Raw genomic sequence first — 25,108 nt, 5'->3', positions numbered from 1 at the left:
GGGGAGGGGGCACTGGGCAGGGGACCTGTGGCTCACTTTCTCCCCCCCGGGGCCTGAGTCACTTCCTTTGCCATCCGTTTGGAGCCACGAGTCACGGCTGGCCCAGTCCAGTCTCCTGGAAAACCCATTTCCTCGGAGGATGGAGGTGGAAGTTGAGTGGACAGGACCTGGTCGGCTTGGGGTTAACCCTTCGCGGGCAGGCAGTTCTCCAGCATATGCAGCAGGGCTGACGCCCAGACCCACCCCCACCACCGCTTTTCTTCTCCTTCCCATTACACACACTGTGGACATATCAACCCCACCTCCAGACCGTTTGTCTGGAATGCCTTCCCTCTCCTTACGACAACCCAACCCATCTGTGGGGACTCGGCTAAGACACACCCTCCCCACGAAGTGTTACCTAACCACTCCTCCCCGTCAAGATTAACTACATGTTTGTGGGGGGAGGGGGAGCTACGGCCCACCCTCCACTCTCTGTGCCCCCCACTGCCATAAGAAGTTCATATCAGAGGTGCCCAAACTTGCACGTGGGTCAAAACCAGCCCAGGGAGGTCACGGAAATGCAGACTCCCCAGCCGCAGGTCCGGCTGCGGGGAAGGGGGGGGAGCTCAGAGTCTCGCTTTAACAAGCGTCTTATTGTCACTCCAAGCCTGGGATAACAGTAGCCGTGTTTTCCAGAGAAAGTCAGAGACGAGGGGGGCCCAGGTCCAGCTCACTCAGCTGCTGAAGGGCACAGCCTGGCTAAGGGGTGCCTCTTGTCCACCCGCTCGCAAGGACATGTCAAGCACCTCGGTGGTCCACCTGGTGCTGGGCAGGGTGCCAGGAACCTGGAAGGGGCTTCCTGAAGGACAGAACGGGGAAGGAGGGCCGGGGTGGAAGGGGGGCCCTGGAGTGGGTTTTCGGGTCTGAGCCTGGGTGAGACAGAAGAGAGAGGACCCAGCCTGGCTGTCCTGCTCCAGCCGCGATCCTTAGCTGCTCTCCGGTAGGGGGGCCACATGGAGCAGCGGGCTACCCCTTTAGCCCGGGGGGCAGACGGCTTAGGAAAGAAGGATGTGACCTGGGACAGAGATAAGGAGAGAGGTGGGTGAGCATAAAGCCTTGGGAATGTAAGCAGGCTTGTGAATGTGGGTGTGTGTGCACACGCGTGTGTGTGCGGGTCCGCAGGGGAGCAAGGAGAAAGCAGAAGGCGGCTGGGAGCGGGGGCAGGTTAGCTCTACGGGGGAGGAACAGAGAGCTGCTCGGATCTCAAAGGGCAGCCAGGGATGGCAGTTAGAACAGAACGGAGCACAGTGCTTGCAGGTGCTTCCTCCGTGGGGGGTGGCGTGGGGGGCCCTGAAGACCCTCTGTCGGCCTTTTCCAAATTATTTGAGAAAAGTAAATCTTACTCAGAAACACCAGCTATCCAACAAATCAACAGAGGGGACCCCGTGGGACCCCATGAGACCCCATGAGACCCCATGAGACCCCGTGAGACCCCATGAGACCCCATGAGACCCCATGAGACCCTATGAGACCCTGGTGAGACCCCATGAGACCCCGGTGAGACCCCATGGGACCCCGGTGAGACCCCATGAGACCCCATGAGACCCCGGTGGGACCCCGGTGGGACCCCGGGCCATGCCCTCTCCTAGACCAGCCCCCCAGGCCCTCGGCAGTGCCCACTCCCTCTCCTCGCCCTGCTCCCATTCCCCAGCTGGGGTGGCGGAGCTCAGGCTAGGTGACCAGCGTGGCGAGAGTGAACACCCTGGCAGGGTGTTCTGGGCTGGCTGGGGGAAGCAGTGACTTCAGCGTGTAGGAATTCTTCTACAATAAAGGAGAAAAAAATTAAGCTAACAGCCTGCCCCCAGAAGCTCGCGGATGCCAAGGCCGTGCCCACTGACTGCCTGGGGTCAGTCTCACATTCTTGCACCAGACCTGCTGGAAGGCCGTCCCTGCCCGCATGGCCCCACCTTCCCACGGCTTCTGGTCTGGCCAAGTCGGAGGGCAAAGACTCCCTCTGTGTACCCAGCTGGGCCCTGGCCTGTAGGGAGCCCGAGGAAGGGGAGAAGAGGAGAGTTCCCTGCTAGGATGGAAGGAAAGGGTCTGTTCCTGTGAAAGGACCCTGAGTCCTACCCAAGAGCGTTATCCGGAGCCCCCCACCCTGAAGTCTGCTTTATCTGGCACTAGAACATTCACTTAAGAGACCCCAGGGAGGCCAACGTATTGTCATGCAAGCAGATGTGGGCCCAGGCTTGGGTGTTCCCGCCTCCAAGCCTTTCCACTTACTGGTCCTCCTCCCTGGGTTGCCAGCCTTAAGGCGTCACTGATGCCCTGGGACTCCGGCCTCCGCAACCTACCCGCACGACCTCCGCACTCCAGCCCTGCAGTGCCTGGCAAGACCCCATACGATGGGAGGGTGGGGGGCAGGAGACCGGGTCTGTCTGGTGTGGTGGGAAGGGCCTTGGAATCCAAGGAGGGGGAGGATGGCAGCTCCATTTAGCAAGTGCCCGATTTGTGCTGGCATCGTACAAAGCACTTTGCACAAACTACCGTTCAGTCCTCACCATGAGCCTGGGGAGCAAATGCTATTATGACCCATCAGTTTAAAGAAAAGGAAATTAAAGTCCAGAGCGGTTAGGTGAGGCCCAAGATCACACAGCAAGTAGCCAAGCCAGGACTCAAACCCAAGGCCACCCAACTACAAAGCCATGCTTTTTGTCATGGTGGCCCCCAGAGTCCTATCCCTTCTCTGGGACTGTCTCCTCAACTTCACCAAGTGGTAACTTGCCAGAGCATTTTCTAAGAAGCTCTGCAGGCCCTGCTTGGTCTTGTGTATTAGCATGTCAAAAGATCTGATAAGTCCTGCAGAAAGAAAATCCACAGAGCTTCGTTGGGTTTAGTTTCCCAGCCCACTGCCCTTTTAGCATGGGCACCTGTTATCAACATGAGAAATAAGCTCTCAAAAATCTTGTGGCCACACAGATAAGAAACCTGTCACACCCTCCCTCCTAGCCTCCAGCCCCTCCCTTCCCCTCAGAGGCCATTAGCTAGCATGAGATGGGCTTCAGGAGCCGTTTAGACTGTGATGTTCCCCAGGGCAACTCATCACCATCCTTGACACTTCCAGGCAAGAGGTCCCCGGGGAGCCTGAGGTATATGCGGCCCCATCCCACCTCCCTTCGGCCGGCAGCAGAAGTTCTTGGGGAAAAGGGCACTGCCAGCCCTGTCCCTAGCTTGGCCATTCCATTAAAGTCAGCCACAGCCAGCTGGGCCCTCTGCCTCTCCTCAAGCAGCGGGACACTTAGAAGGTTGGAATTGAGAGGGAGGGAGAGAGGGCGCGAGGGACAGAGAAGGAGAAAGAAAGAGGAAATAGGAGCGTGACAGAGTTTTTAGAAGCCGAGAATCAAAGGCTCTTAGAATTTGAGAATGGATTATAGGGACTTGGAACCTAAAAAGAGAAGAGATCAGGAAGGGTCCCAGATCTGGCCCAGGCTGGGGTCGGGCTCAGGCGCCAGGGTTTTTCGGGCTCAGTTCAGGGAACCTGGTGCCAGCTCCATGCTCCTGGCACAGTGTGGCCCCCCCGCAAGTCTCCCCGCAGCCCTCTCCCCAGGGAGCTGCTGAGTCTGGGCTCCAGGACCCCAGGGCACACACCAGTCAGCACCTGCCCAGAGAATGCGGAAGCCCAGAGCGGGGTGGGGTGGGGGGGTTAGGTGTGCAAGGTCCAGAACAAACTGCAGCCAAGTGGCCCTGGGCACTTCCAGACAGCCTGGCCCCTCTCTGAGCCTTAGTTTCCTTCTGTGGTAAGTGATGGCTATGATCCCTGTCCCCATCTGTCTTCTCTATAGGCCAGGGCCTCTGGATGCTTCCAGGAAAGGGCAGGGCTTACATCCCGGGTGGCAGTGAGGAGCCAAGAAGGTGCTGGGCTATCTCCTCCTGGCCAGGCTCTCTTCCCTCTCAAACCGCAGGCAGACCTCAGCTGGCTGGCTGGTGTCCCTTCCCCATCTGTCTTCCCACACTGCGCAAGGCCAGGCTGACAAGGTCAGCCCTGTTAGCACCCTGCTCTGGGAGCTGCACATCAGCGACTCTGGACCTGGCAGAGGGCCCGTCTTTGGAGTATAGGACCCTAGTATTCCCAAGGTCAGCCACGAACCCTCCCTTTCTTTCCTCCTCCTCCAGGTCCCCGATCCCTGGCTGAGAGGCGCACGGGACACACACGGCCAGGTGTCCTTCCACAAGAAGGCTGGGCAAGGCTGAGTCACCGCCAGGGAAGGGCAGTAGAGGCACAGACCAGGATCCCACCCAGCTCACCGAGCACACAGCACCTCGGTGTCCCCCATGGTTACTTGCACCCCCAAGGGCAGTGTGCTCACCCCCTCCAGCAACACAGCTGACATTGATTAAGCTCTTAGAACATGCAAGCCTCGATTCTAAGCTCTTTACACAAAGGAACATATTCTTCCTCCCCCAAACATGTTCCGTTATGCTCATTTAACAAATAAGGAAACTGAGTCCTGGGAAGGGGGAGCTGGGGACTGCTGGGGACTGCCCAGCCAGCGAGGGGGGGACACGAGATGCTCCCCCAGGGCCTGGTTCCAGACTGATGCTCTGGATTCTGCGGCCCCTTTCCCCTTGACCTTACCTGACTGTTACAAAGCCTTCTTGTTCAAACTCACAGGAAAGATGCTGCCAGATGTGTCCCCTTGGGGTTCCAAACACCCTTCCCCTGAGGGCCCAGGTGACCCCCATGCCGTGGCTCCTGCCAGCCCGGTGGGGATGCAGCCTCCCAACACCGCTCAGAGGCTTATCTTTATTCATTGAGGGTGCAGCCCAGAGCTGGAGTGAGACTGGGGAGGGTGTGTGTGGAGCGCTTACCCCCCAACCACTTCCTCCTGTAGTGACTGTTTGAATCCCCCTTAGCACAGCCTCTGTGGCTCTCCCAGGGTCCCTGGTGCCACCCAGCTCCACCCCCACCCCATCCATCAGCTACCCTAGCAGTGCTGTGGAGAAAGGGGAGACAGCGAGGAGGGATGGAGGGAGAAAAGAAAGAAAGGGGGAAGGGGAGGGAGGTGGGAAGGAGCAGGGGAAGGGGAGGCCAAGGAGGGGAGGGAGAAGAGGGACAAAGGGAGGGGGGTGAGGGGAGAGGAACGCAGGACCAAGAATGAGACGGATGGAGGGAAGAAGGGAGGAGGGGAAATCGTACCTGGGCTCCTCCTTTGTGGCATCGAGTGGACTGTAAGTACAGAAAGAGCCTGAGCGAGTGAGCGAAGGGCTGGCCTCCTCATTCACAGGCTGCTGGGGCGGTGGATCAGCTCCTGGGAAGTAGGACTTTGAAGCTGAGCCACCCCAGCCCCTGCCCCCTCGCTGGAGCTTCAAACAAAGCGGGCAGCCAGGGAAGAGGGCTGTGAGCCCCAGCCACCAGTCTGGGAGAAGGGGCGCAGGTGACAGCAGCCCCTGGCAACCGTTTCCCTGGCAACCATTGGCAGCTGCAGGAAGGGAACTACGTCACTGCCCGGCTCCGACCCAGCACAGCACAAGCGCCCTAACTTGTCCGGTACTCAAGTCTCCTGACTCGGATGCTGGCCGGACCCAGCAAGGAGCTGGCAGGAGGAAGGGCAGGGTTGAGGACGGTGGGTTACCGGAGAGCAGCGGGGGACACCTGCCTAAGTTTGTCGACATTGACTTTAAACCAAATCCTTTAGGACCTGGTGGGGGCTACCCTTGTGACCGAAGATGCCTATCAGCAGCTGCTTTTGCCCCTGGAGGCTGCCAGCCTGTGGCCTTGACGTTGTCCCAGGCTGGACACCCCTCCAACCCTCATCACAGGCTGTCACAGTGCAGAACATGCACACAGTTCCCTAGAAGCCTCTTAGGGGGCCGTCTGCTCCCAGAAGCCTTCCTACGTTGCCACAACCCACCAGGAATCTTCCTTCCGAGTTATCTCCTAGGGCTGGGCGGGGGGGTTCCTCCTGGCTTCCTTCCAGAGAGTTCCCTGAGGACCAAGAGTGGGTCAGATCCTCCCTTCTGTGCTGCAGAGTAAGTACCCGTGCGGGAAGGGAAGAGAACACAGGCAAAGCTCCTGAAACCCCTTCTATGTGCCGGGTACTACACTAGACATTTGGAGGTCTACACTCTCCAAGGTAAGCCCTGTTGAAGCTATCTTACAGAGAAGGAAACAGAGGCTCGGGGAACTGATGTGGCTTGCTCAAGGCCACCTCGCTGTAGGGAGGGGTGTGAACTTCAAACCAAGATATCTTCTGAGACATGAAGACATCAAGACCAGACGTCCATCTGATGTTGGACGAATCCTGCCCCCCATCCAGTGCACCTCCAAACTTTATTTGATCACCTCCAGTGACAGGGAGCTCACCTCCTCCCAAGAGGACACATCCCGTTGACCTCTAAAAAGGCCTTCATAGCCACTGAATCAAAGGGGAAAGGACATCAAAGACATGGGGCGGCCTCCACGTGCCAGACAGGGCAGGGAAGAGAACCAGGGGCAGACGCCCCCGCTGGCAGCCGATTGGGAGACAGCATGGCGCTGCTCAGGGGGCTAAGGGGCTAGGGTCTCAGCCAAGCAGCTATAAACACTTTCCCAGAACAAGTGGGGAACCCCCTTGGCAATCACACTCAAAGGGGTCAGAGGGGCTCTGTGATGGTTTCTGGCAGAAGCCATGGGAAAGGCGGCAGGGGCTTGGGGCCAGGGGGACACAGTGCCCATGCACCCTCACACCTCCCCCCCTCTCCAGCCGTGGACCAGAGCCAGCCAGCAGCTTCAGTCAGGACGCAGCTATTGTCTTGCTCCTGGCCTGGAGCTCTGTCCCATTCAGGCACTATTTTTGGCCCCCGGAGGAAGAGGAAAAGAAAGCAAAGAAAGGAGTTGCTGTTCTCGGTGGAACCTTCCCCCGGAAAGGATTCCAGGGCCTGCTGGGCCAGAGAAGGCGGTCACTGTTGGATCAGAAGCTTCTATGCTTAAAAAGAGTTGGCAGGGGGGCTGTAGTTGAGGGGAGCCAGGGGAGGGCACAGATGGGGCACCTCTGTCCACTTACACTCGGCGCTCACTGACTAAAGTGACACACAGAGAAACCGAGGCACAACATCGCAGGTCCCACCCAACGTCGCTGAGCACTCGTGACGACAAAAATACTTACAATAGCTCATAGGTCATTGCTGCCCAGAGCCAAGTCTCTGCCAAAGACATTGACAATGCTCACAACTGCTGACCAGAGCCGAGCGTGGGACCAAACTGATGAGGCTCGTTTTAGAAATCAGATAGCTGAGGCTCAGGGAGCAGCGCAACTGCCCAAATAACAAGCCAGTGATCCCACACACCACCACCACCGCCTCGCCCCACCCCCGTGCTCCCCCCACTCACCCCGCGTTCACCAACTCCAGCACACCAGCCTTCTTTCTATCCTCAGACACACCTCAGGGCCTTTGCACGTGCCTTCCCTTCAACATACCACATCCTTTCCTTGACCCATTCCCTGAGTGATTTCTTCTCAGTCCTTATTTAGCATATCTCCTCCCCCAAGAAGCCATCCATGATTACCCAGCCAAAATTATCCTCCCCATCATCACTCTCTTCCACGCCACCTTATCTTCTCAACTTTACAGCACTTAACGCTGTCTGAGATGACCCTTCAGTTTGCCTACTTGTTTTCCATTTCTCAACGTGTACTGTCTGGCTCACCCCTTGAATCTCCCCTACTAGCACTGTGCCTGGTCCACAGCAGATGCTACAGGACTGCTAGTTAAATACATGAATGAACGAGACAGAGCTGAGATTCTAACCCAGGTCAGGCCGGCTCCAACCCTCTTCCCAATAGGAGCCAATTCCTGATGCTAGACTTCTGATCCAAAAGCACCACTTGGGGCAGGGGTTCCAGCACTGAGCCATCCCGACTCCCCAACCTCTGACTGGCTCAGGGGCATAAACATCTCTGCCAAGTGCTTGGCGAGAGAGGGACTCCTAAGACTGTGCAAAGCTTGAGAGTAGGGATAGGCCCCTAAATGCCAGGCTTGCATTTCCTCCAATACACAGCTGCATGGTAAAGGCTCTGAAAAGTCCTACAGTGGAGAAGCCTGGGAGCCCGAGACTTTCCTAAATCACTAGGAACACAGACAGACTTTGAAAGTTGCTAGATTAGATGATGTCTGAGATCCCATCTGAATTTTTGATCACTGAACCTTGGGTTTTCTCTTGACATGAAGGCAAAATTACTATCCCCAAGTCCCTCGACAGCCTACTCCTATGGCCCAGGGCTAAGATGGGACCCAGGGAGGAATTTGCCATGAAGGTGGGTCCCATTCCCACTGCTGCAAATGCTAAGCTTCCATCTGGACTCCTGTGGGCTCCCCCAAGTTGGGGTGGGGAGGGGAAATTGTACATGTCCGTGGCCAGGGAAGATCCTGGGGTCTAGGAAACTGGGGGTGGGCATATCCCAAGGGCCAGCAGGCTGAGACTCACAAGGCAGCTGGAGCAGGGAAGGGAACCACGTGGGAGCACAGACCGTATGAAGTGCTCCTAACATCCCATGATGCATGTGCCTGCCCACTCTATATGGGGGGGCGGGTACTATTACGACCATTTTACAGCTGAGAAAACTGAGGTTCAGCGGGGGGAGAAGCTGCTTGCCCAGGGCTACACAGCTGTTAACTAGACCCCAATCCACTTCTGTATACTCCTTTGCCTTTGCTGTAGCCCCTGCCCAGGACTCTCCGGGACATGGAGAGGAAGTGTCAGCCACTCTGGGGAGGTGGGTAGGCAGGTCCACGAGGTTGTGCTGCACTGAAGACAGCACAGCCCAGGAACAGAGCCTGCGCCCCTTCATCTCTACACCCACAGGGTCTGCAAACACTTCCACCCTCCCTGGACGGCAGTTACTGAGGCTTCCAGCTCTGTGGGAGAGCAACCCCGAGCGCAGGAGCTGAGGCAGGACTTCCAGGCATGGTGACGCCTGCTGCAGCGTCTCTGTGCGGGAGCACTGGCTGTCCGCCCCACGACAGCTAGTGACGGGCACTGCTCCCTCGCCCGGCTCCCCCTACACCAGGCCAGGCAGCAGGACCTGGGTATCCTTGGCTCCCAGCCCAGGAGCTGGAGAGCAGACCCCGTCCATCTGGTCTGGGGTGTGTGCATAGGGTGGCAGAGCCCAAGAGGGTGCGGCAGGTGCGGCCACAGACATAGGATAAATACAGCTTTGAGGGAACCGCGTGAGGATTCCTGCTGGCCCTGCCCACTGCCCACGGCTCTCGCGGGGCCTTGTCACATGCACATTTGTGGTAGGCAGAAGGGCCACGGGGTCAGGAACACCCCTACCCAGGCACAGGTCCATTGGATAGGGAGAGCAAGGGGCAACATCAGCTCCCTGATGACTTGGGGGGTGGGTGTGCCCCCTGCTGACCCCTCCTTCACACCCTCCAGTCTCGCTCCCGCCCAGATCCCCGTGCACTTTCCACCCAGCCCACCGGATGATGGGGAGGCCAGTGGGAGCCTCCCAAAGGTGCCACAGGCTGGTGCTAATGGTGGCGGTCTGGGCATGGTGACAGGCAAGGCTATGGAGCCCCCACCTGCCTGCAGACATCGCCTGATGCCCTTAGGACGACCAGCAGGCTGGCTGCTTAGGGACTTACTGCCTGAGGACAATGTGGGACTTGGACGCCTCTCCCCATGAGGGCCAGAAGAGCTCGGGGCTGGAAGGAGCCGTGAAGAACCTCACCTGCTGCTCCAGTTCCCTCTACAGTCCCTGCCACACTTACACACCTGCAGGGATGGGAACCTCACCACCTCAAATGGGAGCAGCCATCTGTGGTGTCATGGGCAAGGGTCCAGGCCGAGGTTCCAGGCCCCCACTACCGCTGACTGTCCAGGGCACTTGAGACCTGCTTCCTCGTCTGTGAAATGTAGATAAGGGTTCAAACCTCCAAGGGCCAGCAGCACCCGAGACTGAATGAGGGTCTTTATAGGCAGTGAAGCTATATGTACTGGGGGGAGGGGTGTTTATGAGTCTCTCCAAGGGTTTGGCACATGGCCAGGTGGTGACACAGCCAGAGGAGCAGAGGGCGCCAGGCCACACATGACTCAGTTGCTCCAGCTAGCCTCTGGAGTCCACCCCTCACATTTGTCACCATGAAGACAGGTGGGTCTCGGCAGCTGTCCCCCTGCCACAGGCTCAGAGACCCAAGGTGCTAACCACAGAGCACACCCTGAGAGCCACACTTGTCCAGGGACCCAGAGGGGGTCAGCCACCCTGCTCAGGCAAGGGGCCAAGAAGCCAAGGGAACTCAGCCCAGCAGAGAAGTAACCACAGAGTCCTGCCCAAGTAAACAAGCCCGACTCGAACTCAGGCCTCCCCTGCAGGCCCAGGACAATGGCCAAGCGGGTCAGGCCTTGCATCCCAGAGAGGAGCAGGAGGGAGCCCCATGCTTGAAGAACTCATGCCAGCAGATCAAGACCCCTTTGCATGGGAGTGTCCAAGGGCCCCACGGGCTCTCTGGGGCCTGGTGCCTTCCCGATGACGTCATGGAAGCACAAGGCTAATGCTCCTGATAGACTCACTGCTGCTTCCTGAGGTCTTGGTGGTGGCCCAGATCAGTGGCAAGGACAATATCACGTACGGCGTGCCGAGCACCACGGTCAGCACTCGAAATAGAGTGGCTCACTTAACCTTCTCAAGGGACCATTACTAGTTCATTTCAAAGATGAGGGAAGCAAGGCCCAGAGAGGCTAATACAGCTGTCCCAGTTCACACAGCTGATGCGGCCGGGACAGAACCAGACAGCCGCAGAGCCACCGCCTTGGGCTGCCTCTCCCAGGGGCACAGCTCAGCGGGCGATGGAGGAGCAAAGGCCAGGGACAGCTCAGCGTGGGGCTCTATGCCCATGGGGCCCTAAGCGAGCAGCTGCCCCAGCGAATCCCCCTCGGGGTCTCATAGAGATATTAGAGACATAGGTATCTCCAAACCCATTTTACAGCCTAAGTCATGAGGCTTTGAGAGATTGAGCGGCGGGTTCAAGGTCACTTTTCCAGGATTTGAATCTAGTTCTACCTCAGTCACCATGTGACCGTGAAGACAAAATCTTCAGCCCAGGTTTAGGGAAGACCTCTCAAAGCTGCACAATGAGCTAAGTACACACTCCCAGCCCTGGGCTGCTCCAGATCCCAGCAGCCACGCTGCCCGGAGGTGGGACTCTCATCTCTGTCTATCGTGGGGACACTGAGCTCCAGGCAGGTGACAACCTTGGGCCCCTGTGGCCCTTGAAAGACAAGGCCGGGGCTTCTGGGAGGGGAAGGCAGAAGCCTGAGGACAGGGCAGAGAGGCCTGAGAGGTGGCTCGAGTCTCTCACTGTTGCTTGTCTGGAGTTCGTTGCAGTGGCCCTGAGCCCGGGGAGCCGGCCCGGAGCCGTTAGCTGCAGAACCGCCAGCCTTGCAAGGAGACGGAGCCGGGCTGGCTTCCGCAGCGAGGCCTCCCCCCGCCGGCCACCTCCCTGTAATGGAGAGCCCTGTCCACTGATGCCTAGAAGCTCCTCCAGCTTCTCTGGGGCTCAGCCTTTATCTCTGCCTGCCTGGAACTGCCACGCGTGCCACAAACTGTCTGAGCCAGGAGCCTGACGCCCACCCCATGACCTCCCTACCAAAGCACCAGTCAGGTGGGAGGGGGGAGGCCTAGGTCCTGCCAGAGCCCAAATGGCCCCAGCTGTCCCCAGCGGAGAGGCAGGATGAAGCACCCCCCACCCCACCCCGGGTTGTTACAAGTTGTCTCTGGGCCTCAGTGCCTCCGTCTGCCGGCGTGGAGACCTTACGACAAAGGCTAGCGTGCGGGGGCCAGCGCTGCTCTAAACGCATTACTGCAACCACTCCTCCGTGTTTACAACAGCCCCCCACGGGGACACTACTGTCACCCACTTTACCAGATGAGGACACTGAGGCAGGCGCCCCCGCTCACACCCCCAGACGGGAGCAAAGCCAGGACTCTCCCCAGGCAGACCTGCCTTGCCGTCTCCGTGGGCCCTGACACCTAGCACAGCGCGGGCTCGGCAGCGGCAGGGCTGGGGCTCGAGACCAGGGCACACGCTCTCTGGCACCCAGCACGGAGCCCCCTCCCCACTGAGGGGGCGCGGAGAGCAGGGTGGGCCAGATCGCAGACAAGCAGCTCCCCATGCGTAAGCCTCCTGTGCCTCAGTGTCCCCGTCTCTCAAGTGGACACATCAGGAGCTCCTGCCTCGCGGGAACGAAGGTGGGTGCCAAGCGCTGAGCCCAGGCCCAGCAGGCTCTGAGGGCAGGGCAGCTCCAGGAGGTTCTATAGCTCAGGCCAAGCCCCGAGGGACCAGGGAGAGTGTGGGGCTTGAGGGGCAGACTGGCACCGGGCAGGGGTCAGGAATTGTGTGTCCCAAGCTCCTCTCGCACCCTTGGCGCCTCTCCCCAGCAGCCCAGGCCTGACCTCAGAATCTGTAGGGCTCCCCGAGGGCCTCGAGGAACCCCCAGTGAGGCATGAGGACCAGCCGGGAGGAGGGTAAGCCTGGAGGGCTTGAGGCCCAGCCAGCCCCTCCCCACTGTGGGAGAGGCCCCTTGTGCCAGCCCGGCCCCACTCCCCACTTGCCATCTGCCTGGTCCCTTGGCTCCTGGTTCCCCGACGGCTGTGTTTGCTCACGTGATACCCCCATCTGCTGGCAATCAGAAGGCAGGGTCTGGGGGTGCCAGGCCCGACACCCCACTGCCTCCTCCATGGCCTCCCCCCACAGCCCTGCCCCTGACTCTTCACCCCTGCCCTGTAGAAGCCCACCTGTGCCTGCATCCCTGGAAGGGACCCTTCGCCCACCTCCCCACCCTCACCCCCCCACCCCCACATCTCTGCTGAGGACTGAGGGATCTGTGGCCTGGCTCAGCCAGAGCACGGAGCGCGGTCCACGTGGCCCCCTTCATGGCTGTGCCCGCCTCCCCCTCCCGTCTTTGTCCTGCAGGGCCCTGCTGGGAAGGCGATCCCCACAGCACACAGACCCTGCCTCTTTTAGCCTGGTGGCCCCCTCCCCCTTCTGTCCCCACAGCTACGAAGCTGCCTTCAAAACACAAGCAAGCGATGAACCCCACAGCCTGGGCATCGGGCAGCCAGGCCACCCCGAATCGCTGCCTTTCCCCTCCCCATCCTGTTGGGGTCACGGCCAGGCCACCCCGCCCCCTCCCGGCACCCATCTGACCTGGCTGCTGGCCGCAATGCCATCCCTCCCCCTGCAGAGCAGAGTGAGACCTGCCAGCCTGGCCCTCCAGGCCCCATAAAGTGACCCATGGCAGGTCTCCAGTGCCTTGTCTGCCCCATCTCCCGGCTCTCCTCATTCCCAAACCCTTCCCATGCAGTGGCCTCTGCCCAAAACACCCCCACCCCATCCTCATATATGCGCATTGACCCTTTTATCCCTCCCCACCTGTCTCTAAGCCCAGCTGGGTTCTCCCAGTTCAGAAAGTTCTCTTCCCCTCTACAAGCAACATTATGTCACTCCTCAGCCTCTGATCCTCACTGTCTCATTTATCTGTGTCCCTGACAAGGCAGGGTGTCGCAGCCAGGCTGACCACCATCCGTCCAGTGGCCCAGGGCACTGAAGCCAGCATGGACAGTGCATACAGCCCGGACTGGTGTCCCTCACAAGCTGACACTCTTGGAGCCAAGCCCCAGGCAGGACAGCTACCATCACCCTTACACACCCATTTAGCAGTGGGGACAACTGAGGCCCAGAGAGAGCGGCAAGGCAAGGGGTTATGACTGAGGAGGTTCTGTATCTCAGATCCCCGGGGTCACTGCAGCAAAGGGGGATTAGGTCCAGCCCCCAGACTAGTCCAACCTCTAGACATTGGCAGGGAAGTTCCCAAAGGACCCTGGCCTGGGCTCCAGGGAACCAACTCACTGACAGGAGGGGCTTCTTCCCACTCAGTCTCCAGCCCCAAGAAAGCACCTCTGCCCTCAGGGTACCCACAGTGAGGGGCGGGGCTTGGCTCTGAGTCTGGGCCACCCATGAGTTCTCAGACACCTTCATTGTCTCATTCATTGCCCCACCCCCAGGATATCAGGCACACAGTAGGCACTCAATAAATGCTTGCATCAATAACTTCCCTGGCCCTCTTCCGACCCACCCCACCAGGCAGGATGGTAGTTGGGGTGGAGGGGTGAGAGGTGCCTGTCTCGCTAAGTGCCCCCCAAACCTCCTTAGTAAAATGAGCCCCAGTCCCTCCTGCGGGGCCAGGGGAGACCCCAGCTCGGCCCCCCCGGAAGGAGGCTGGATGGGGAGGAGAACAGGAACCAGTAGACCCCCCCGTGCTGGAACAGGGCGGGCACTGCGGTAGTGCCTGGGGAGAAAGTCCTATCAGTGTCACACAGATGGGAGCTCAGGATCTGGTGGTTACAGGCAGGGGGCTCCAGCCGCAGCTTCTGCTTCCCCATGTACCTGCCCCGACTTCCCAGGACCCTCTCTCAGACCCCACGGCCGGGACCCTGGTGGCCGGTGTGGTGAGGAGCCAGACTGCCCCTGGCTCACTTGTGTACCCTGGACCCAGCCCTGGGCATCGGTGGACCAAGCCCTTCCTCCTCCAGGCTGCACCCTGGTCCTTTATCCCTAGACTTGATACATGATCTGGGAGCCTCAGTTCTCCCATCTGTGCAGTGGCAGCAGGAGTGGGAAGTTATCTCACAGACCAGAGAGCAGACCCCAGCTTGTTGGACCTTGGGGCTATACCACCCTGAGCCTCAGTTTCCCTAGCTAACAGATGACTCGTGGCTCTGAGAGATTCCATCTTCTGAGGCCCCATCCCCTTCTGAGACACCTCCCTGTCCATCCCGACCAACCCTGGAGACCCCGCACAGCAATGTTCATCCGGGCTGGCTGCCACCAAGAGACCTCCCAATCCCCCGTTCCACCACCACCCTACCCTCTCCCACACACACCGCATCCCTCCTCCTTCCCGCTGTCACACCCTTGCTCCGGTACCTGGTGCCGGTGGAAGGTCCTGTGTGGGGCCAGGCAGCTGGAATGCCTTTCACGATTCACCTCGGAGGCTTAACCCACCCACCACGGTCCGGCTGCCCCCAGTGGGCGGGCTGGCGCGCGTGGGAGGTGCCCAGCTCCTCTCTTGCTGCGGAGCAAGTCGGGCAGGGAGCTGCGGAGGAGCCGGCAGGCAGCGTGTGTTTGCGGGGGGGGGGGGGGGGGGACGGCCCCCTCCTGCCCCAGTCGGGCTCCTCCCTCTTCCCTAGCTTGGCTGGGATGACGGGACCTTACGTGAGTCACGGATTTCTCAGAGGGAGGCCGGGAGGAGGCAGGGCCAAGAGAGCTCTGGCGGTGACCCTGGGGGATGCCCATGACTCAGCGCTGGGCAAGGGGGCATCTCAGCCTCACCACCCAACCAGGCAGACAGGTGCCAGGCTTCGTGGACCACAGCCCCGCTGGGGATAACTCTGCCTCTCCGCCCTCCATCTGTCGCTTTCCCCGGGGGCACTTCTCCCCAAAGTTCCCACAGAGAAGCCAGGGTTGCCATGGCGACAGGCTGTTCAGATGCTGGCCCCCCCACCCCCAGGCCCAGGCGACAACTGCCCCTTCCTGAAGGAGAGTCCAGCCTCCTTGGCAGCAGACAGGAGCCGGCGCTGACCGGCAGAGCGGAAAGCACGGGGGCGGAGGGGGGGAGGGCAGGGGTGTCAAGTGGCTTGGCATGTGGCCAGCCAGGCCACTCACAACTGACCACCTGACCACCTGACCTTGAGCCCTCCTTGAGCCTCAGTTGTCACAGAAAGGGACCGATCTTAATGCTCCCCAAGTTGCAACATTCCAAAACTCCAGTTCCAGATTCTGAGACTCCAGGGGCACATCTGCTGGGCCAAAGGAGAAACTGAGACCCGGGGAGGAACCATTCCTGGTTTCCAAAGCTCAAAGAGAGAAATTTGGAAATGGGCTGATGCCCGCATTCCCTTCTGGCCACTGGCCTCTGTCAGTGGCTCCCTCCCACTGCTAAGGTTCATAGTCACCCTGAGAGTCAGGAAGCTCCAGACGGCTCATGGCCTGCCCTGCAGACCTGGAACTCCCTGTCTGCCCTCATCCCTACTCGATTCCCAAGTCAAAGGTGCCGTAAGAGTTTCACAATATAATGAGGGTAAGTGATGACAGCAATAAGAATAACAATAATGATTACATTTACTGACCATTTACTGCATTCCAGAATCTTCACTCCTACCATCACCGTAGCACCACAGGACAGTGGTGGGGAGGAAAACATGTTGCTCAGGCCACTGCCCAGCACTGTGAATGTGACGATGAAGAAGGGAGAGCACAAGGCGGGGAAATGCAGCTCAGAGAAGGGAATTCACTTGCCCAAGGTCACCCAGCTGGGAAGTGGCAGAGTTGGGATGGAGGCGGTCTGGCTCCACACGGCGCTCCTGACCACTCATGCATCCAGCCTCCCCACATCCCTGGCCTGGGGCCCGGCCACAGCAGGTACAGGGCACTGAAGACCCCTTCTCTTCGTGCAGGGATCTGCATTCTAGAAAAGGGACCTGGAAAAGTCCCCTGATACCACACGAATGGAAACTTTTTAGGCAATCTAGGAGCCAGGGATCCACTGCGGGTGAGATGTACCCCTCACCTGCCTGTACAGATCAAGCCACAGGGAGAAAGGCAATAAAGCGAATGGCGAGGGACAGGGAGGCCCCCAGGCCAGCGCTGCCAGGAAGCAGTGCTGCGCTCTCCGAGCCATCAGCCCCCGGGGCGGGCTACGGCCGATGCCTGCATCAGGTGGGCACTGTGGGCACTTGGCCCGTGTCTGGCCCACTGCTCCCTCCCAGGGCCACAGCGGACACTCCCTCATTGCCAGGGCTGGGGGGCCAGGAAACAACAGAGCGGAAGTGAGTTCTCCAAAAAGGATGTGGAGTCCCTGACATGCAGTGTCCCTGGGCAAGTTACCTCCTCCAAGCCTCAGTTTCTCCAAGGTCTGTCCTTCAGGGCCAGGGCAGCTGATAGCCGGGGCAGCCTCAGCTGTTCCCCGGACTCCAGGCCAGCAGGAAACAGTCCCTCCCAACACACACCTCCCCACAGAGGGTGTGACCAGCACCTCACAGGTGGAGTGATGGAGACGCCGCTCTCTCTGCAGATGGCAGGGGCACCCCAAGCTGAACATCTAAGCAAGGGACGCAGAAGCCTAGAGCCAGCTGTCCCTCGGGCCACGTGGGAAAGGTCTATGTGGTGGCCTGGCCCGGGCAGGAGACAGCTTGCCAAGCTCCGCCCACCCTGTCACCATGGGGCTTCTCAGAGACCTGCTGTGTGCTGGGCTCTGTGCCAGGCTCCAGGACAGGGGTAGACAGCAGACCCACCCAGCCCTGAGTCTGGTTCACATCAGGGTGACCCTGGGAGTCAGTTACTGGCATTGCAGAGCTCCGAGAGTGCTCTTGGGGTCACAAATGAGAAACCCAATAAATTACTATTCCTCACAAGAGCACCTATTATTAGTATTAATAACAGGACTGATAAGAGCTGCCGCGTCCGTAGGGTTCACGGCGCAAGATGCTCTGTTTTATCTGGATTGTTCTCATTTCATCGCCCCAGACTGGTGGGCAGGGTCCCACTGGTATTTCAGAGACACAAAGTAATTCAGCAAGAGAAACCCTGGTTTGGACTTGAGGGGCTTACGCCAGCAACGTGGGTGGGCTGGGTGGAGGGGAGGTCCAGTGGGCACTGGAGAACGTAGAGGCAGAAGGAGAGGTTGAGGGGAGCCTTTGGTCCAAGAACCCGAAGCAGGCCTAGGACCCCCTCACCCACACGTGAGGGCGAGGGGAATGACGAGATGTCAGAAACTGCCCTGAAGCATGGGGGGCATGGGCGGGGGTGCAGATCTGGGAGGCAGGGAAGAGGCTGCCCTTGGGTACCGTGGAATGGGTGGGAGCCTTCCAATAGGCCGCTGGGGGCACATTGCTGGGGCTCAGGGCTGAAGGGCTAGGGTCCCCCAGGGCCCAGAGAAAGTCACGTGCATTGCTGGCTGGTGACAGAGGCCAGAGGCAGGGTAGGGATTGCCGAAAGGTGAAGGTACTAAAGGGTCTTCATTTTAAGGGATGGAGGAGAGGCTGGGAGCCCAGGCTCTGGGCTCAGGCCAACAGGCTTCTCCTCCGGGCTCTGCCAGCTGGGTGACTCAGGCACATCTCTCCGGCACCCACCTTCTCCTCTATCAAGGGGAGACAACACCAGCACCACAGGTAATAATTAACAAGGCCACACACATAAGGCTCACAGCCCAGGCTCGAATGAGCAGCCTGATATCCTTGCAAAAGCTCTACCGTTCAGAGCAGCCTGAACAGAAAACAGAAACAGGACTGCCGGGCAGGTGGGAGCAGATCTGCGACCGCGCATGGGCCCCAGGACAGGGTAAGAGGACGGACCTCCGTGGGCCCCGCTGTGACAGAGCTGGGGGAGAGGATTTATCCTTCTCCATCCTCAATGCCCTCTCCCAGGGCAGCACGAGCCAGCCTTGCACACAGTGGAGAGCTGTGCCCCGCTGCGGGAAGGGTCGTGGGCAGCCACTGGCTGCTTAGAGTGGTTTTTTATTGGACAAGAGCACTTCAAGTCCACACTTGTCCCTTCGCAAGCTGAGTGGCCTTGTAAAGCACTGAGTGCCACGCCTGGCACACAGTAGGTGCACGACAAGTATTAGCCAGTGTCACTGCGGTTACCATAAAGTTAATACAGATGCCAAAGGCCTGGCACTCCACAGTTTGCAAAGTCCTTTCTTTTTTCTTTTTTAAAAGATTTTATTTATTTGTTTGTCAGAGAAAGAACACAGGCAGGGGGAGCAGCAGGCAGAGAGAGAAGCAGGCTCCCTGATGAGCAGAGAACCCGATGTGGGACTCAATCCCAGGACCCCGGGATCATGACCTGAGCCAAAGGCAGACGCTTAACCAACTGAGGCCCCCAGGTGTCACTGCAAAGTCCTTTTGTGTCCAGCATCTCCTCTACAAAACAGTGATGACTGTTCCCATTTAACAGAGATGAAAACTGAGGCTTGAAAAGAGAAGCTTCGCAAAGCCTCACAGCACGTCAGCACCAGAGCCGGGACTCGAACCTGGGTCCTGGGCTCCAGACCATGTGCTTTGTGGCTGGTGCTCCTGGACACCTCCCTGTTCGTTCCCATGGGAAAGCCTCCTGGCCACAGGCGTGGGGGCGGCTGTGGCCCCATGATAACACCACCTCTCATCACAGCCGCCCCAGGGCCCAGCATGGACGGCGTCGCCCATGTGACTCAGCCACCCTCACAAAGGGAGCTGTGTGCCCTGTGCCCCAGCCCCACCTCCCCCACCCACTGCTCAGCCCCCGGCTGGAGAAGGAACAGGGAGCCCGACGTATCCAAGGCCGGGGAGCGCACGGGGCCCTGTGGGCCATTAACATGGGGCAAGTCTAATGAAGATTCAAGCCCAGACTTGGGGTGCAAATGGTTGGTGCCAGCTCCAAGGATGGACGGCAAGGCCAGGCAAACAGCAGGGCGGAGACCACGCAGGTCCACACCAGTGTGTTGGAGACCTTATTTGGAGCTCCAGGAACAGACTGGACCCAGCTGGCTCCCTGTGGGGCGGAGCTGAGGCGGGTGCCCAGCCCACATGTACCTGCCTCAGATTTCAAAAGCTCTGGAGCTTGTGGTGGGGGCTCCTGTGGCTACACCTGTCCCAGCACTGGCCCTCTCTCCACCCCTCCCCATGAAGGTTTGAGACCCAAAGTCCATGCACCCCTACTGAACACTGTGTGCCAGGCAAGTGACTTCGATTTCCCCCCACAATTCTGCCAAGGAGGCCTTGTCCCATTTGCTGGGGGAGGAGACTGAGGGTCGGAGAGGGAAGGGAGCCAGCCCAAGGTCACACAGGATTTGAGCCAGGATCTTATTTCAAGGCCTTGAAACTCCCCCAGTACCTCCTTCCTGGTTCCCGGGGCATCTTGACCTCATATAAACAAGAAGTGGCCTTGGGCCCAGCACAGGCGGGCAGGCAGACAGACATCCCCCGTGTTTCTGTCCCACTGGGAGGAGACCACTGCAGAATGCGGGTCCTCACGGAGTTCAGGCTGGCTGGGCATCCGAGGACCACCCCTGCTGACCTCCCCAGGAGGCAGGCGCACCTGGGTGCCCAGCTGCCTGAGATAGAAGGTAGATAGAGCTGCCACCCCCTCTTTCCGGGCATGACGGAATGTCTGACCTCAGCCCAGCCCCCAAGTGCACTTGGCCGGAGGGTTGGATCCAACCAGAACAGGCCAGGAAGGTCATTCTGGCCACACTCCTGCCTCTCAGCTGTCAGAAGCCCCTGAGCCCCTAGGCAAGGATGGACCCACCAAAGATGGACCACAAGCTCTCTCCCCACCCCCACTTCCATGCCGGTGAGGCTGGGCCACGCCTGCCACGGGAAACAGGTGCAGAGACAGGCATCTGGAGGCCTGGGTTCCTCAGAGGAGGTCCTAGCCATCTGTGAACATCAGGCCCCCCTTTGCAGCTCAGGGCGCTGGAGCTAGGTGGACTGGTGGCACCTTCCCGCTTGGCCGCAGGGCTAGCAGTGCAGCCCCTCCTCAGAGTGACGGCTGGGAGGACCGCTGCTCCCAAGGGGCCCCTGGGTGCCCTGCTCAAGCCTGGGGGAGACCCAGTGACCCGAAGGCTCCAAACTGCCCCTCGCCCCACCTAGACTCTCCCAGCATGGCCCCAGAGTACTTCAAATAGCGTCACGGGGGACCTGACACCACATTGTCCAGCTCTGAGCTTTCTGTGCTCTGTGTCCCCAGGTCTGGAATGGGGATACCAGGCCTGTCTCACAGGCAGAGCGAAACCAGGTGCTGTCACCACCCTGGGCTCTCTTTTAAAGGCAAAATCCTTCAGTGGGGTGGGGGGAGGGGGCAGTGCACAGAGGAGACTTCTAACTACTCCTTCTGCCCTGTTCAGGTGAGGCTGGGACAGGCCCCCCGCCTGACGTCTCCATGCTCGCGCCCCTTCTGTCAGCAAGCCCCCGGGCCCCGGACTCTGAGGTTTGGGTGGCAGCTGCTCGGGCCCCCAAGACTTAGGCCAGAGGCCTCCGGTCCGGCAATGAGGCATTGGAGCTCCCACGCCGAGGGAGGCAAATGAGGCCCGGAGGGGCGGGGTGACGACCGGTCAGGTGGCACAACAGTGTACAAAGGCGGCAGGACTTGCTTTGTCTCGCAGGTGACAAGGTGCCACCTCACTTGACTGCCAGAGTGGCCCCAGAGCCCCGGATCTCGACTTTGACCTCCCACATGTGCCCCACCCCTCGTCCTCCACACCCACCTATCCGTGCCCAGCAGCGTGATCGTGCTGGCGGCAGGAGAGGAGAGGGCGCCTGTTCCCTCGCCCGGGACCCCAGCGGCCACCACTTCTCTTTCAGGAGAAGAAAGAGCCGGAACTGGACCTATTTGGTGGAAAGCCCACGGAGCGCCCGGCCTCCGGCCCCAGGAGACACCCCCAACAGCTCCCAGAAACACTGCCTTCTTCACGTGCCTCTGCCCCACCAGCCAGGCAGCCGCTGGGGTCTCCCCATAAGTGCGGGGGCGCAGATGGCTCAGGAGGCATAATGGAGCAGCAATGACAGCCGCTCATTAGCAGGGGCTGTCTAATTAACAGAGGGAACGTGGGGGGCCCATTTTGCTGCCCACACACCCCAAGGGAGCCAAGTTGGTAAGGGCAGAGCTGGCCGGGAGCCAGGTTCCTCCCACCTCCAGCCACCCACGTCTGTCTGTCTGTCTGGCACATGGGCTGGAGGACCAGGAGGGCTGGGGGGGCAGGGCTCGGGGTGCAGACAGGGAAAGCACCCAGGGAAGGAAGCTCCCAGGGCTTTTCCTCCACGACAGCTCTCCCGTGCCGGGGTGTCCTCAGCCGCCATGCAGGAGTCTCATCACCGAGACAGACCCGAGGGACTTGGGGAAAGACTAGTACACCTGTGCTGGCCAGACAGGGCAGGCATGCCCCCAGGCCTGGGCCCTGTCCCCTCTGCTCAGCTGACCAAGGCAGGCTGCCTTTCTCTTCCTTGTCAAAAGTCAAACAACCTGGCCAACCTGCTCCCGAACCGGTTTCCCTCGGGATCCTAGGAAGAAACAGGCTCTGGGTGCTGCGGCATGAAACAGGCAGAGGCCCAGGTGCGTGTCTCCTGCCTCCCCATCCAAGCCCCGGGGCTCGCAGCCTCACCTTCGTCCGCAACCTTACCTAGTACCCCCCCACCCCCGCCAGCTTCAGTGTGCCAAAAACGACCACCGTGTTAGTGTGCCCAGCCCACACTCAGAACAGCAAGAGGGAACCCCAGGACAGCCAGGGCCTCCAAACCTGCCCAGAACCCTGAGCAGACCAAGGGCCAGGCGTCCCACATGCCCTCAGGGAATGGAACGAGAACTCAGAGCCTGCCAAGGTCAAGTGGGCCAGGCTGGGAGTCTTTGCTGAATTTTCCTGCCCCATCCTCCACCATAAACAGCAAACAGCGGCTTCTTACCTCCGGGTCTCGGGTCTCGGCAGACCCCTGGCCGGACTCTGCCTCCTCCCCTTCTACCGCCTCCCAGGGCTTGCGGGCGCCCAGCCTGAGCTTGTCTGGGCAGGCTGTCCCAGGTAAGGCTCCGCCTGCCTGTCTTGAATTTCCGGCTGGCTGCCACCTCCCTCTCTCATTCCCGGATTTCTCTGCGGGGCTGCCCTGGCCCCCCTGGGTGCTGAGTGCCCCACACCCCTGGCCTCAGCCCTCTGTGGGTTTTCAGCACCTCCCACCCAATGCATGGGCTGCTGGCCCGCCTATGGGCCCTGGAGGAGCCTGGAGGAGTCACGTTTGGGGGGTACTGGCCCAGCGTAAGCAATCATCAGCTCTGTGAGTTCCCTCCTGCTGCCTCCCCGATCTCAGGCCCCACCTGAAGCCTGTGCCAGGCTCACCTGGCTATAAGAAAAACAAGTCAGCAGCTCACAGCTGGCTGGAGGCTGGTGGTAAGGCCCTGCTGCAGGGGGATGGGGAACGGGGTACCTAGTCTCTACCCTCAGAATGTCCAGCCTCCTGCAGGACACAGCGCAGGAACTGAGACAGACAAAACGTGGGCACAGGGATGCAAGCTCCGACGTAAGGAGTGGTTGGGGGCAGCTGCTCCAGGTACCTCACGGAGTGCAGGGGCAAGTGGTCCAGATGGGCTCTGCCCCACCCAACAGGCTCCCATGGGGGCCCTGGGCACACCCCTGCCAGCGTCCTCCTAGACCACTGGCCCCCAGCCTTGCCTGGCCAGCCCCTGCTTCACCCTTTAGCCTCACCTCAGACCAGCAGTTCTCCGGGGGGCGGGTCTTTTCAAAGTTCTCACAGCCAGGAACGCCCTCCCCCAGGTGGCTTCTGATTCCAACTCCCACCCCCAGTATCCCCAGTATTGAGACCTGAGGCACCACTTCTTCCAAGAAGCCGTCCAGGCATGGATTCATTCAACAAAGTCTGTATCCTGTGCCACTGTGCACCCCCCTTACCTGGGACCCATTCCCCAGTGTCAGAATTCTTCCTTTCTTGTCTGTGTGCCCTCCCAGGTCACCGAACCCAAGCCCCACCACAGGGCCTGGTGCAGAGAAATTCTGGGTGACTGGCGGGTGACCCAGGAAATGTGGGAAGACAAAACGGATGATGGGCGGGTGGGAAAACGGACAGGTGATGGACTCGGCCACGCACTTAGCACGTGCGCATTGAGGGCCCACTGCGTACTGGGCACTGTTCTAGGCACCGGGGATCAGCAGTGAACGAAACACACAAAGCTCTGCCCTCTTACAGGTGGAGGGGGAGATAGATAAATAGTTAATAAGCCAATAAATATGAACTATATCCAGTGGTAAGAACTACGGAGCAAAGCGCAGTAAGCGGAGGGGAAAGAGACAGAAGAAAGGGCTTGGTTTCGATTCTCTCTGAGCACAGGCTGCATGTGGCAAGGGAGGCAGGCTGCACAATGTTTGGAGTGAGGGCATTCCAGGTGGCAGGGATAGCACATGCCAAGGCCCAGTGGTGGGTGGGCACTTGGTGTGCCTAAGGAACAAGGAGGACGTGGGCAGAGCTGAAGGAAAGAGTCAAGGTGGACACGAGAGGAGGGAGGTAAAGGAAGGATGGATGGACAGATGGACAGCAAGGGAATGGGGTGGAGCCGGGTCTAGAGACGTGTTGGAGAACTCCAGTCCCAAGGGAGGACCCTATCTATTGGCCACAGCTCAGACCTACTGGGGTTACTAGGCCCCAGATCACCCCCAACCCCCGTTCCCCTAGCAAATTGCCAAGTGCTATACTCCTCTGCTCCACCCACGGGCATGCATGCCTGCTCCGCTCTGCAGGAAGCTGTGGGCCCCCTCCGCCCCCATGGGCTGAGCACAGGTGACCCCAGAGAGGCAAACAGGCCTGCAGGAAGACAGCCTGACTCTTAAAGCCCCAGGGTTTCCCCAGGGCCCCGAGAGCTGCCCCCATGACCCGAGATGCTACCCAGCCTGATAAGGACACCGGGGAGTCCCGGTTCGTGACTCCTGTGCTCCCGACACCCATGCTCCATTCCCCCTACCCTCCTCTGCCCTCAGGGCCCCTGGCAGTGATACGATCACTGAGCACTACCAAGGGGGGGGGGGGCTGGGACTGGAGCCTTGGCTCCACCCTCATTCCCTGGTGCTCTGGGCCCTGCTTAACCTCTCTGTGCCTGAGGTCATCTCTTCAACAGGGACATCTGCCTTTGGCCTGCTTGCCTTCCAGAGGGAAAGGGATGGGGTCAGCAACGTGCGCTGCCAGGAAAGGTATCTGTGGAGCGCTTGCAGGGCTGGGGGCTTGGTCTCCAGGAGCCCCCCTCCCCCCATCCAGGTCTCCTCACTCCGCCCTATGAGATCGGGGACACTTTCTAATGCGGGTTTTACAGGTAAATGTGGGAGGTGGGGGGAGTGTTGGGTAACACATCTGAGGTCATACCCAGGAGGTCTGATCCAGGACTGGGTCCCTTTATCTGTCCCCAGTAAGAGCAGCCTCCCTTTGCCCAGTGGGGAGCCTCAGGAAATGCTGACTCCTTCTGGATAGGAGGGAAGTGTGGAGAGGCGCGAAGGGCCCCTGGCTCTGACCTCTCGCTGCCGCTCTCTTGCTGTCTCTCGCAGGACCACAGGCTCAGCCTC

General features: G+C 59.8%; 1 protein-coding gene across 3 annotated transcripts in view; it reads right to left on the bottom strand.

Moving 5' to 3' along the window:
- Positions 1-22,560, bottom strand: part of ADGRG1 (adhesion G protein-coupled receptor G1) — a 38,535-nt gene extending 15,975 nt beyond the window's left edge. Inside the window, exons 1-2 of one of the 3 annotated variants that reach the window (XM_048223808.2) lie at positions 14,950-15,147; positions 5,180-5,291 (exon numbers count right to left, since the gene is read on the bottom strand). The gene's annotated coding sequence lies outside the window, so the exon portion shown is untranslated. Of the gene's footprint in view, positions 1-5,179; positions 5,292-14,949; positions 15,487-22,457 lie in introns of those variants that run through there. The other 2 variants (XM_057314263.1, XM_048223809.2) reach the window with 2 other exon arrangements.
- Positions 22,561-25,108: the final 2,548 nt, after the last annotated feature.

Source organism: Ursus arctos, unplaced genomic scaffold, assembly GCF_023065955.2.
Source record: "Ursus arctos isolate Adak ecotype North America unplaced genomic scaffold, UrsArc2.0 scaffold_19, whole genome shotgun sequence".
Classification (NCBI taxonomy): domain Eukaryota; kingdom Metazoa; phylum Chordata; class Mammalia; order Carnivora; family Ursidae; genus Ursus; species Ursus arctos.
The sequence above is the reverse complement of the archived record's forward strand: the minus strand, read 5'-3'. Positions and strand labels throughout refer to the sequence as shown.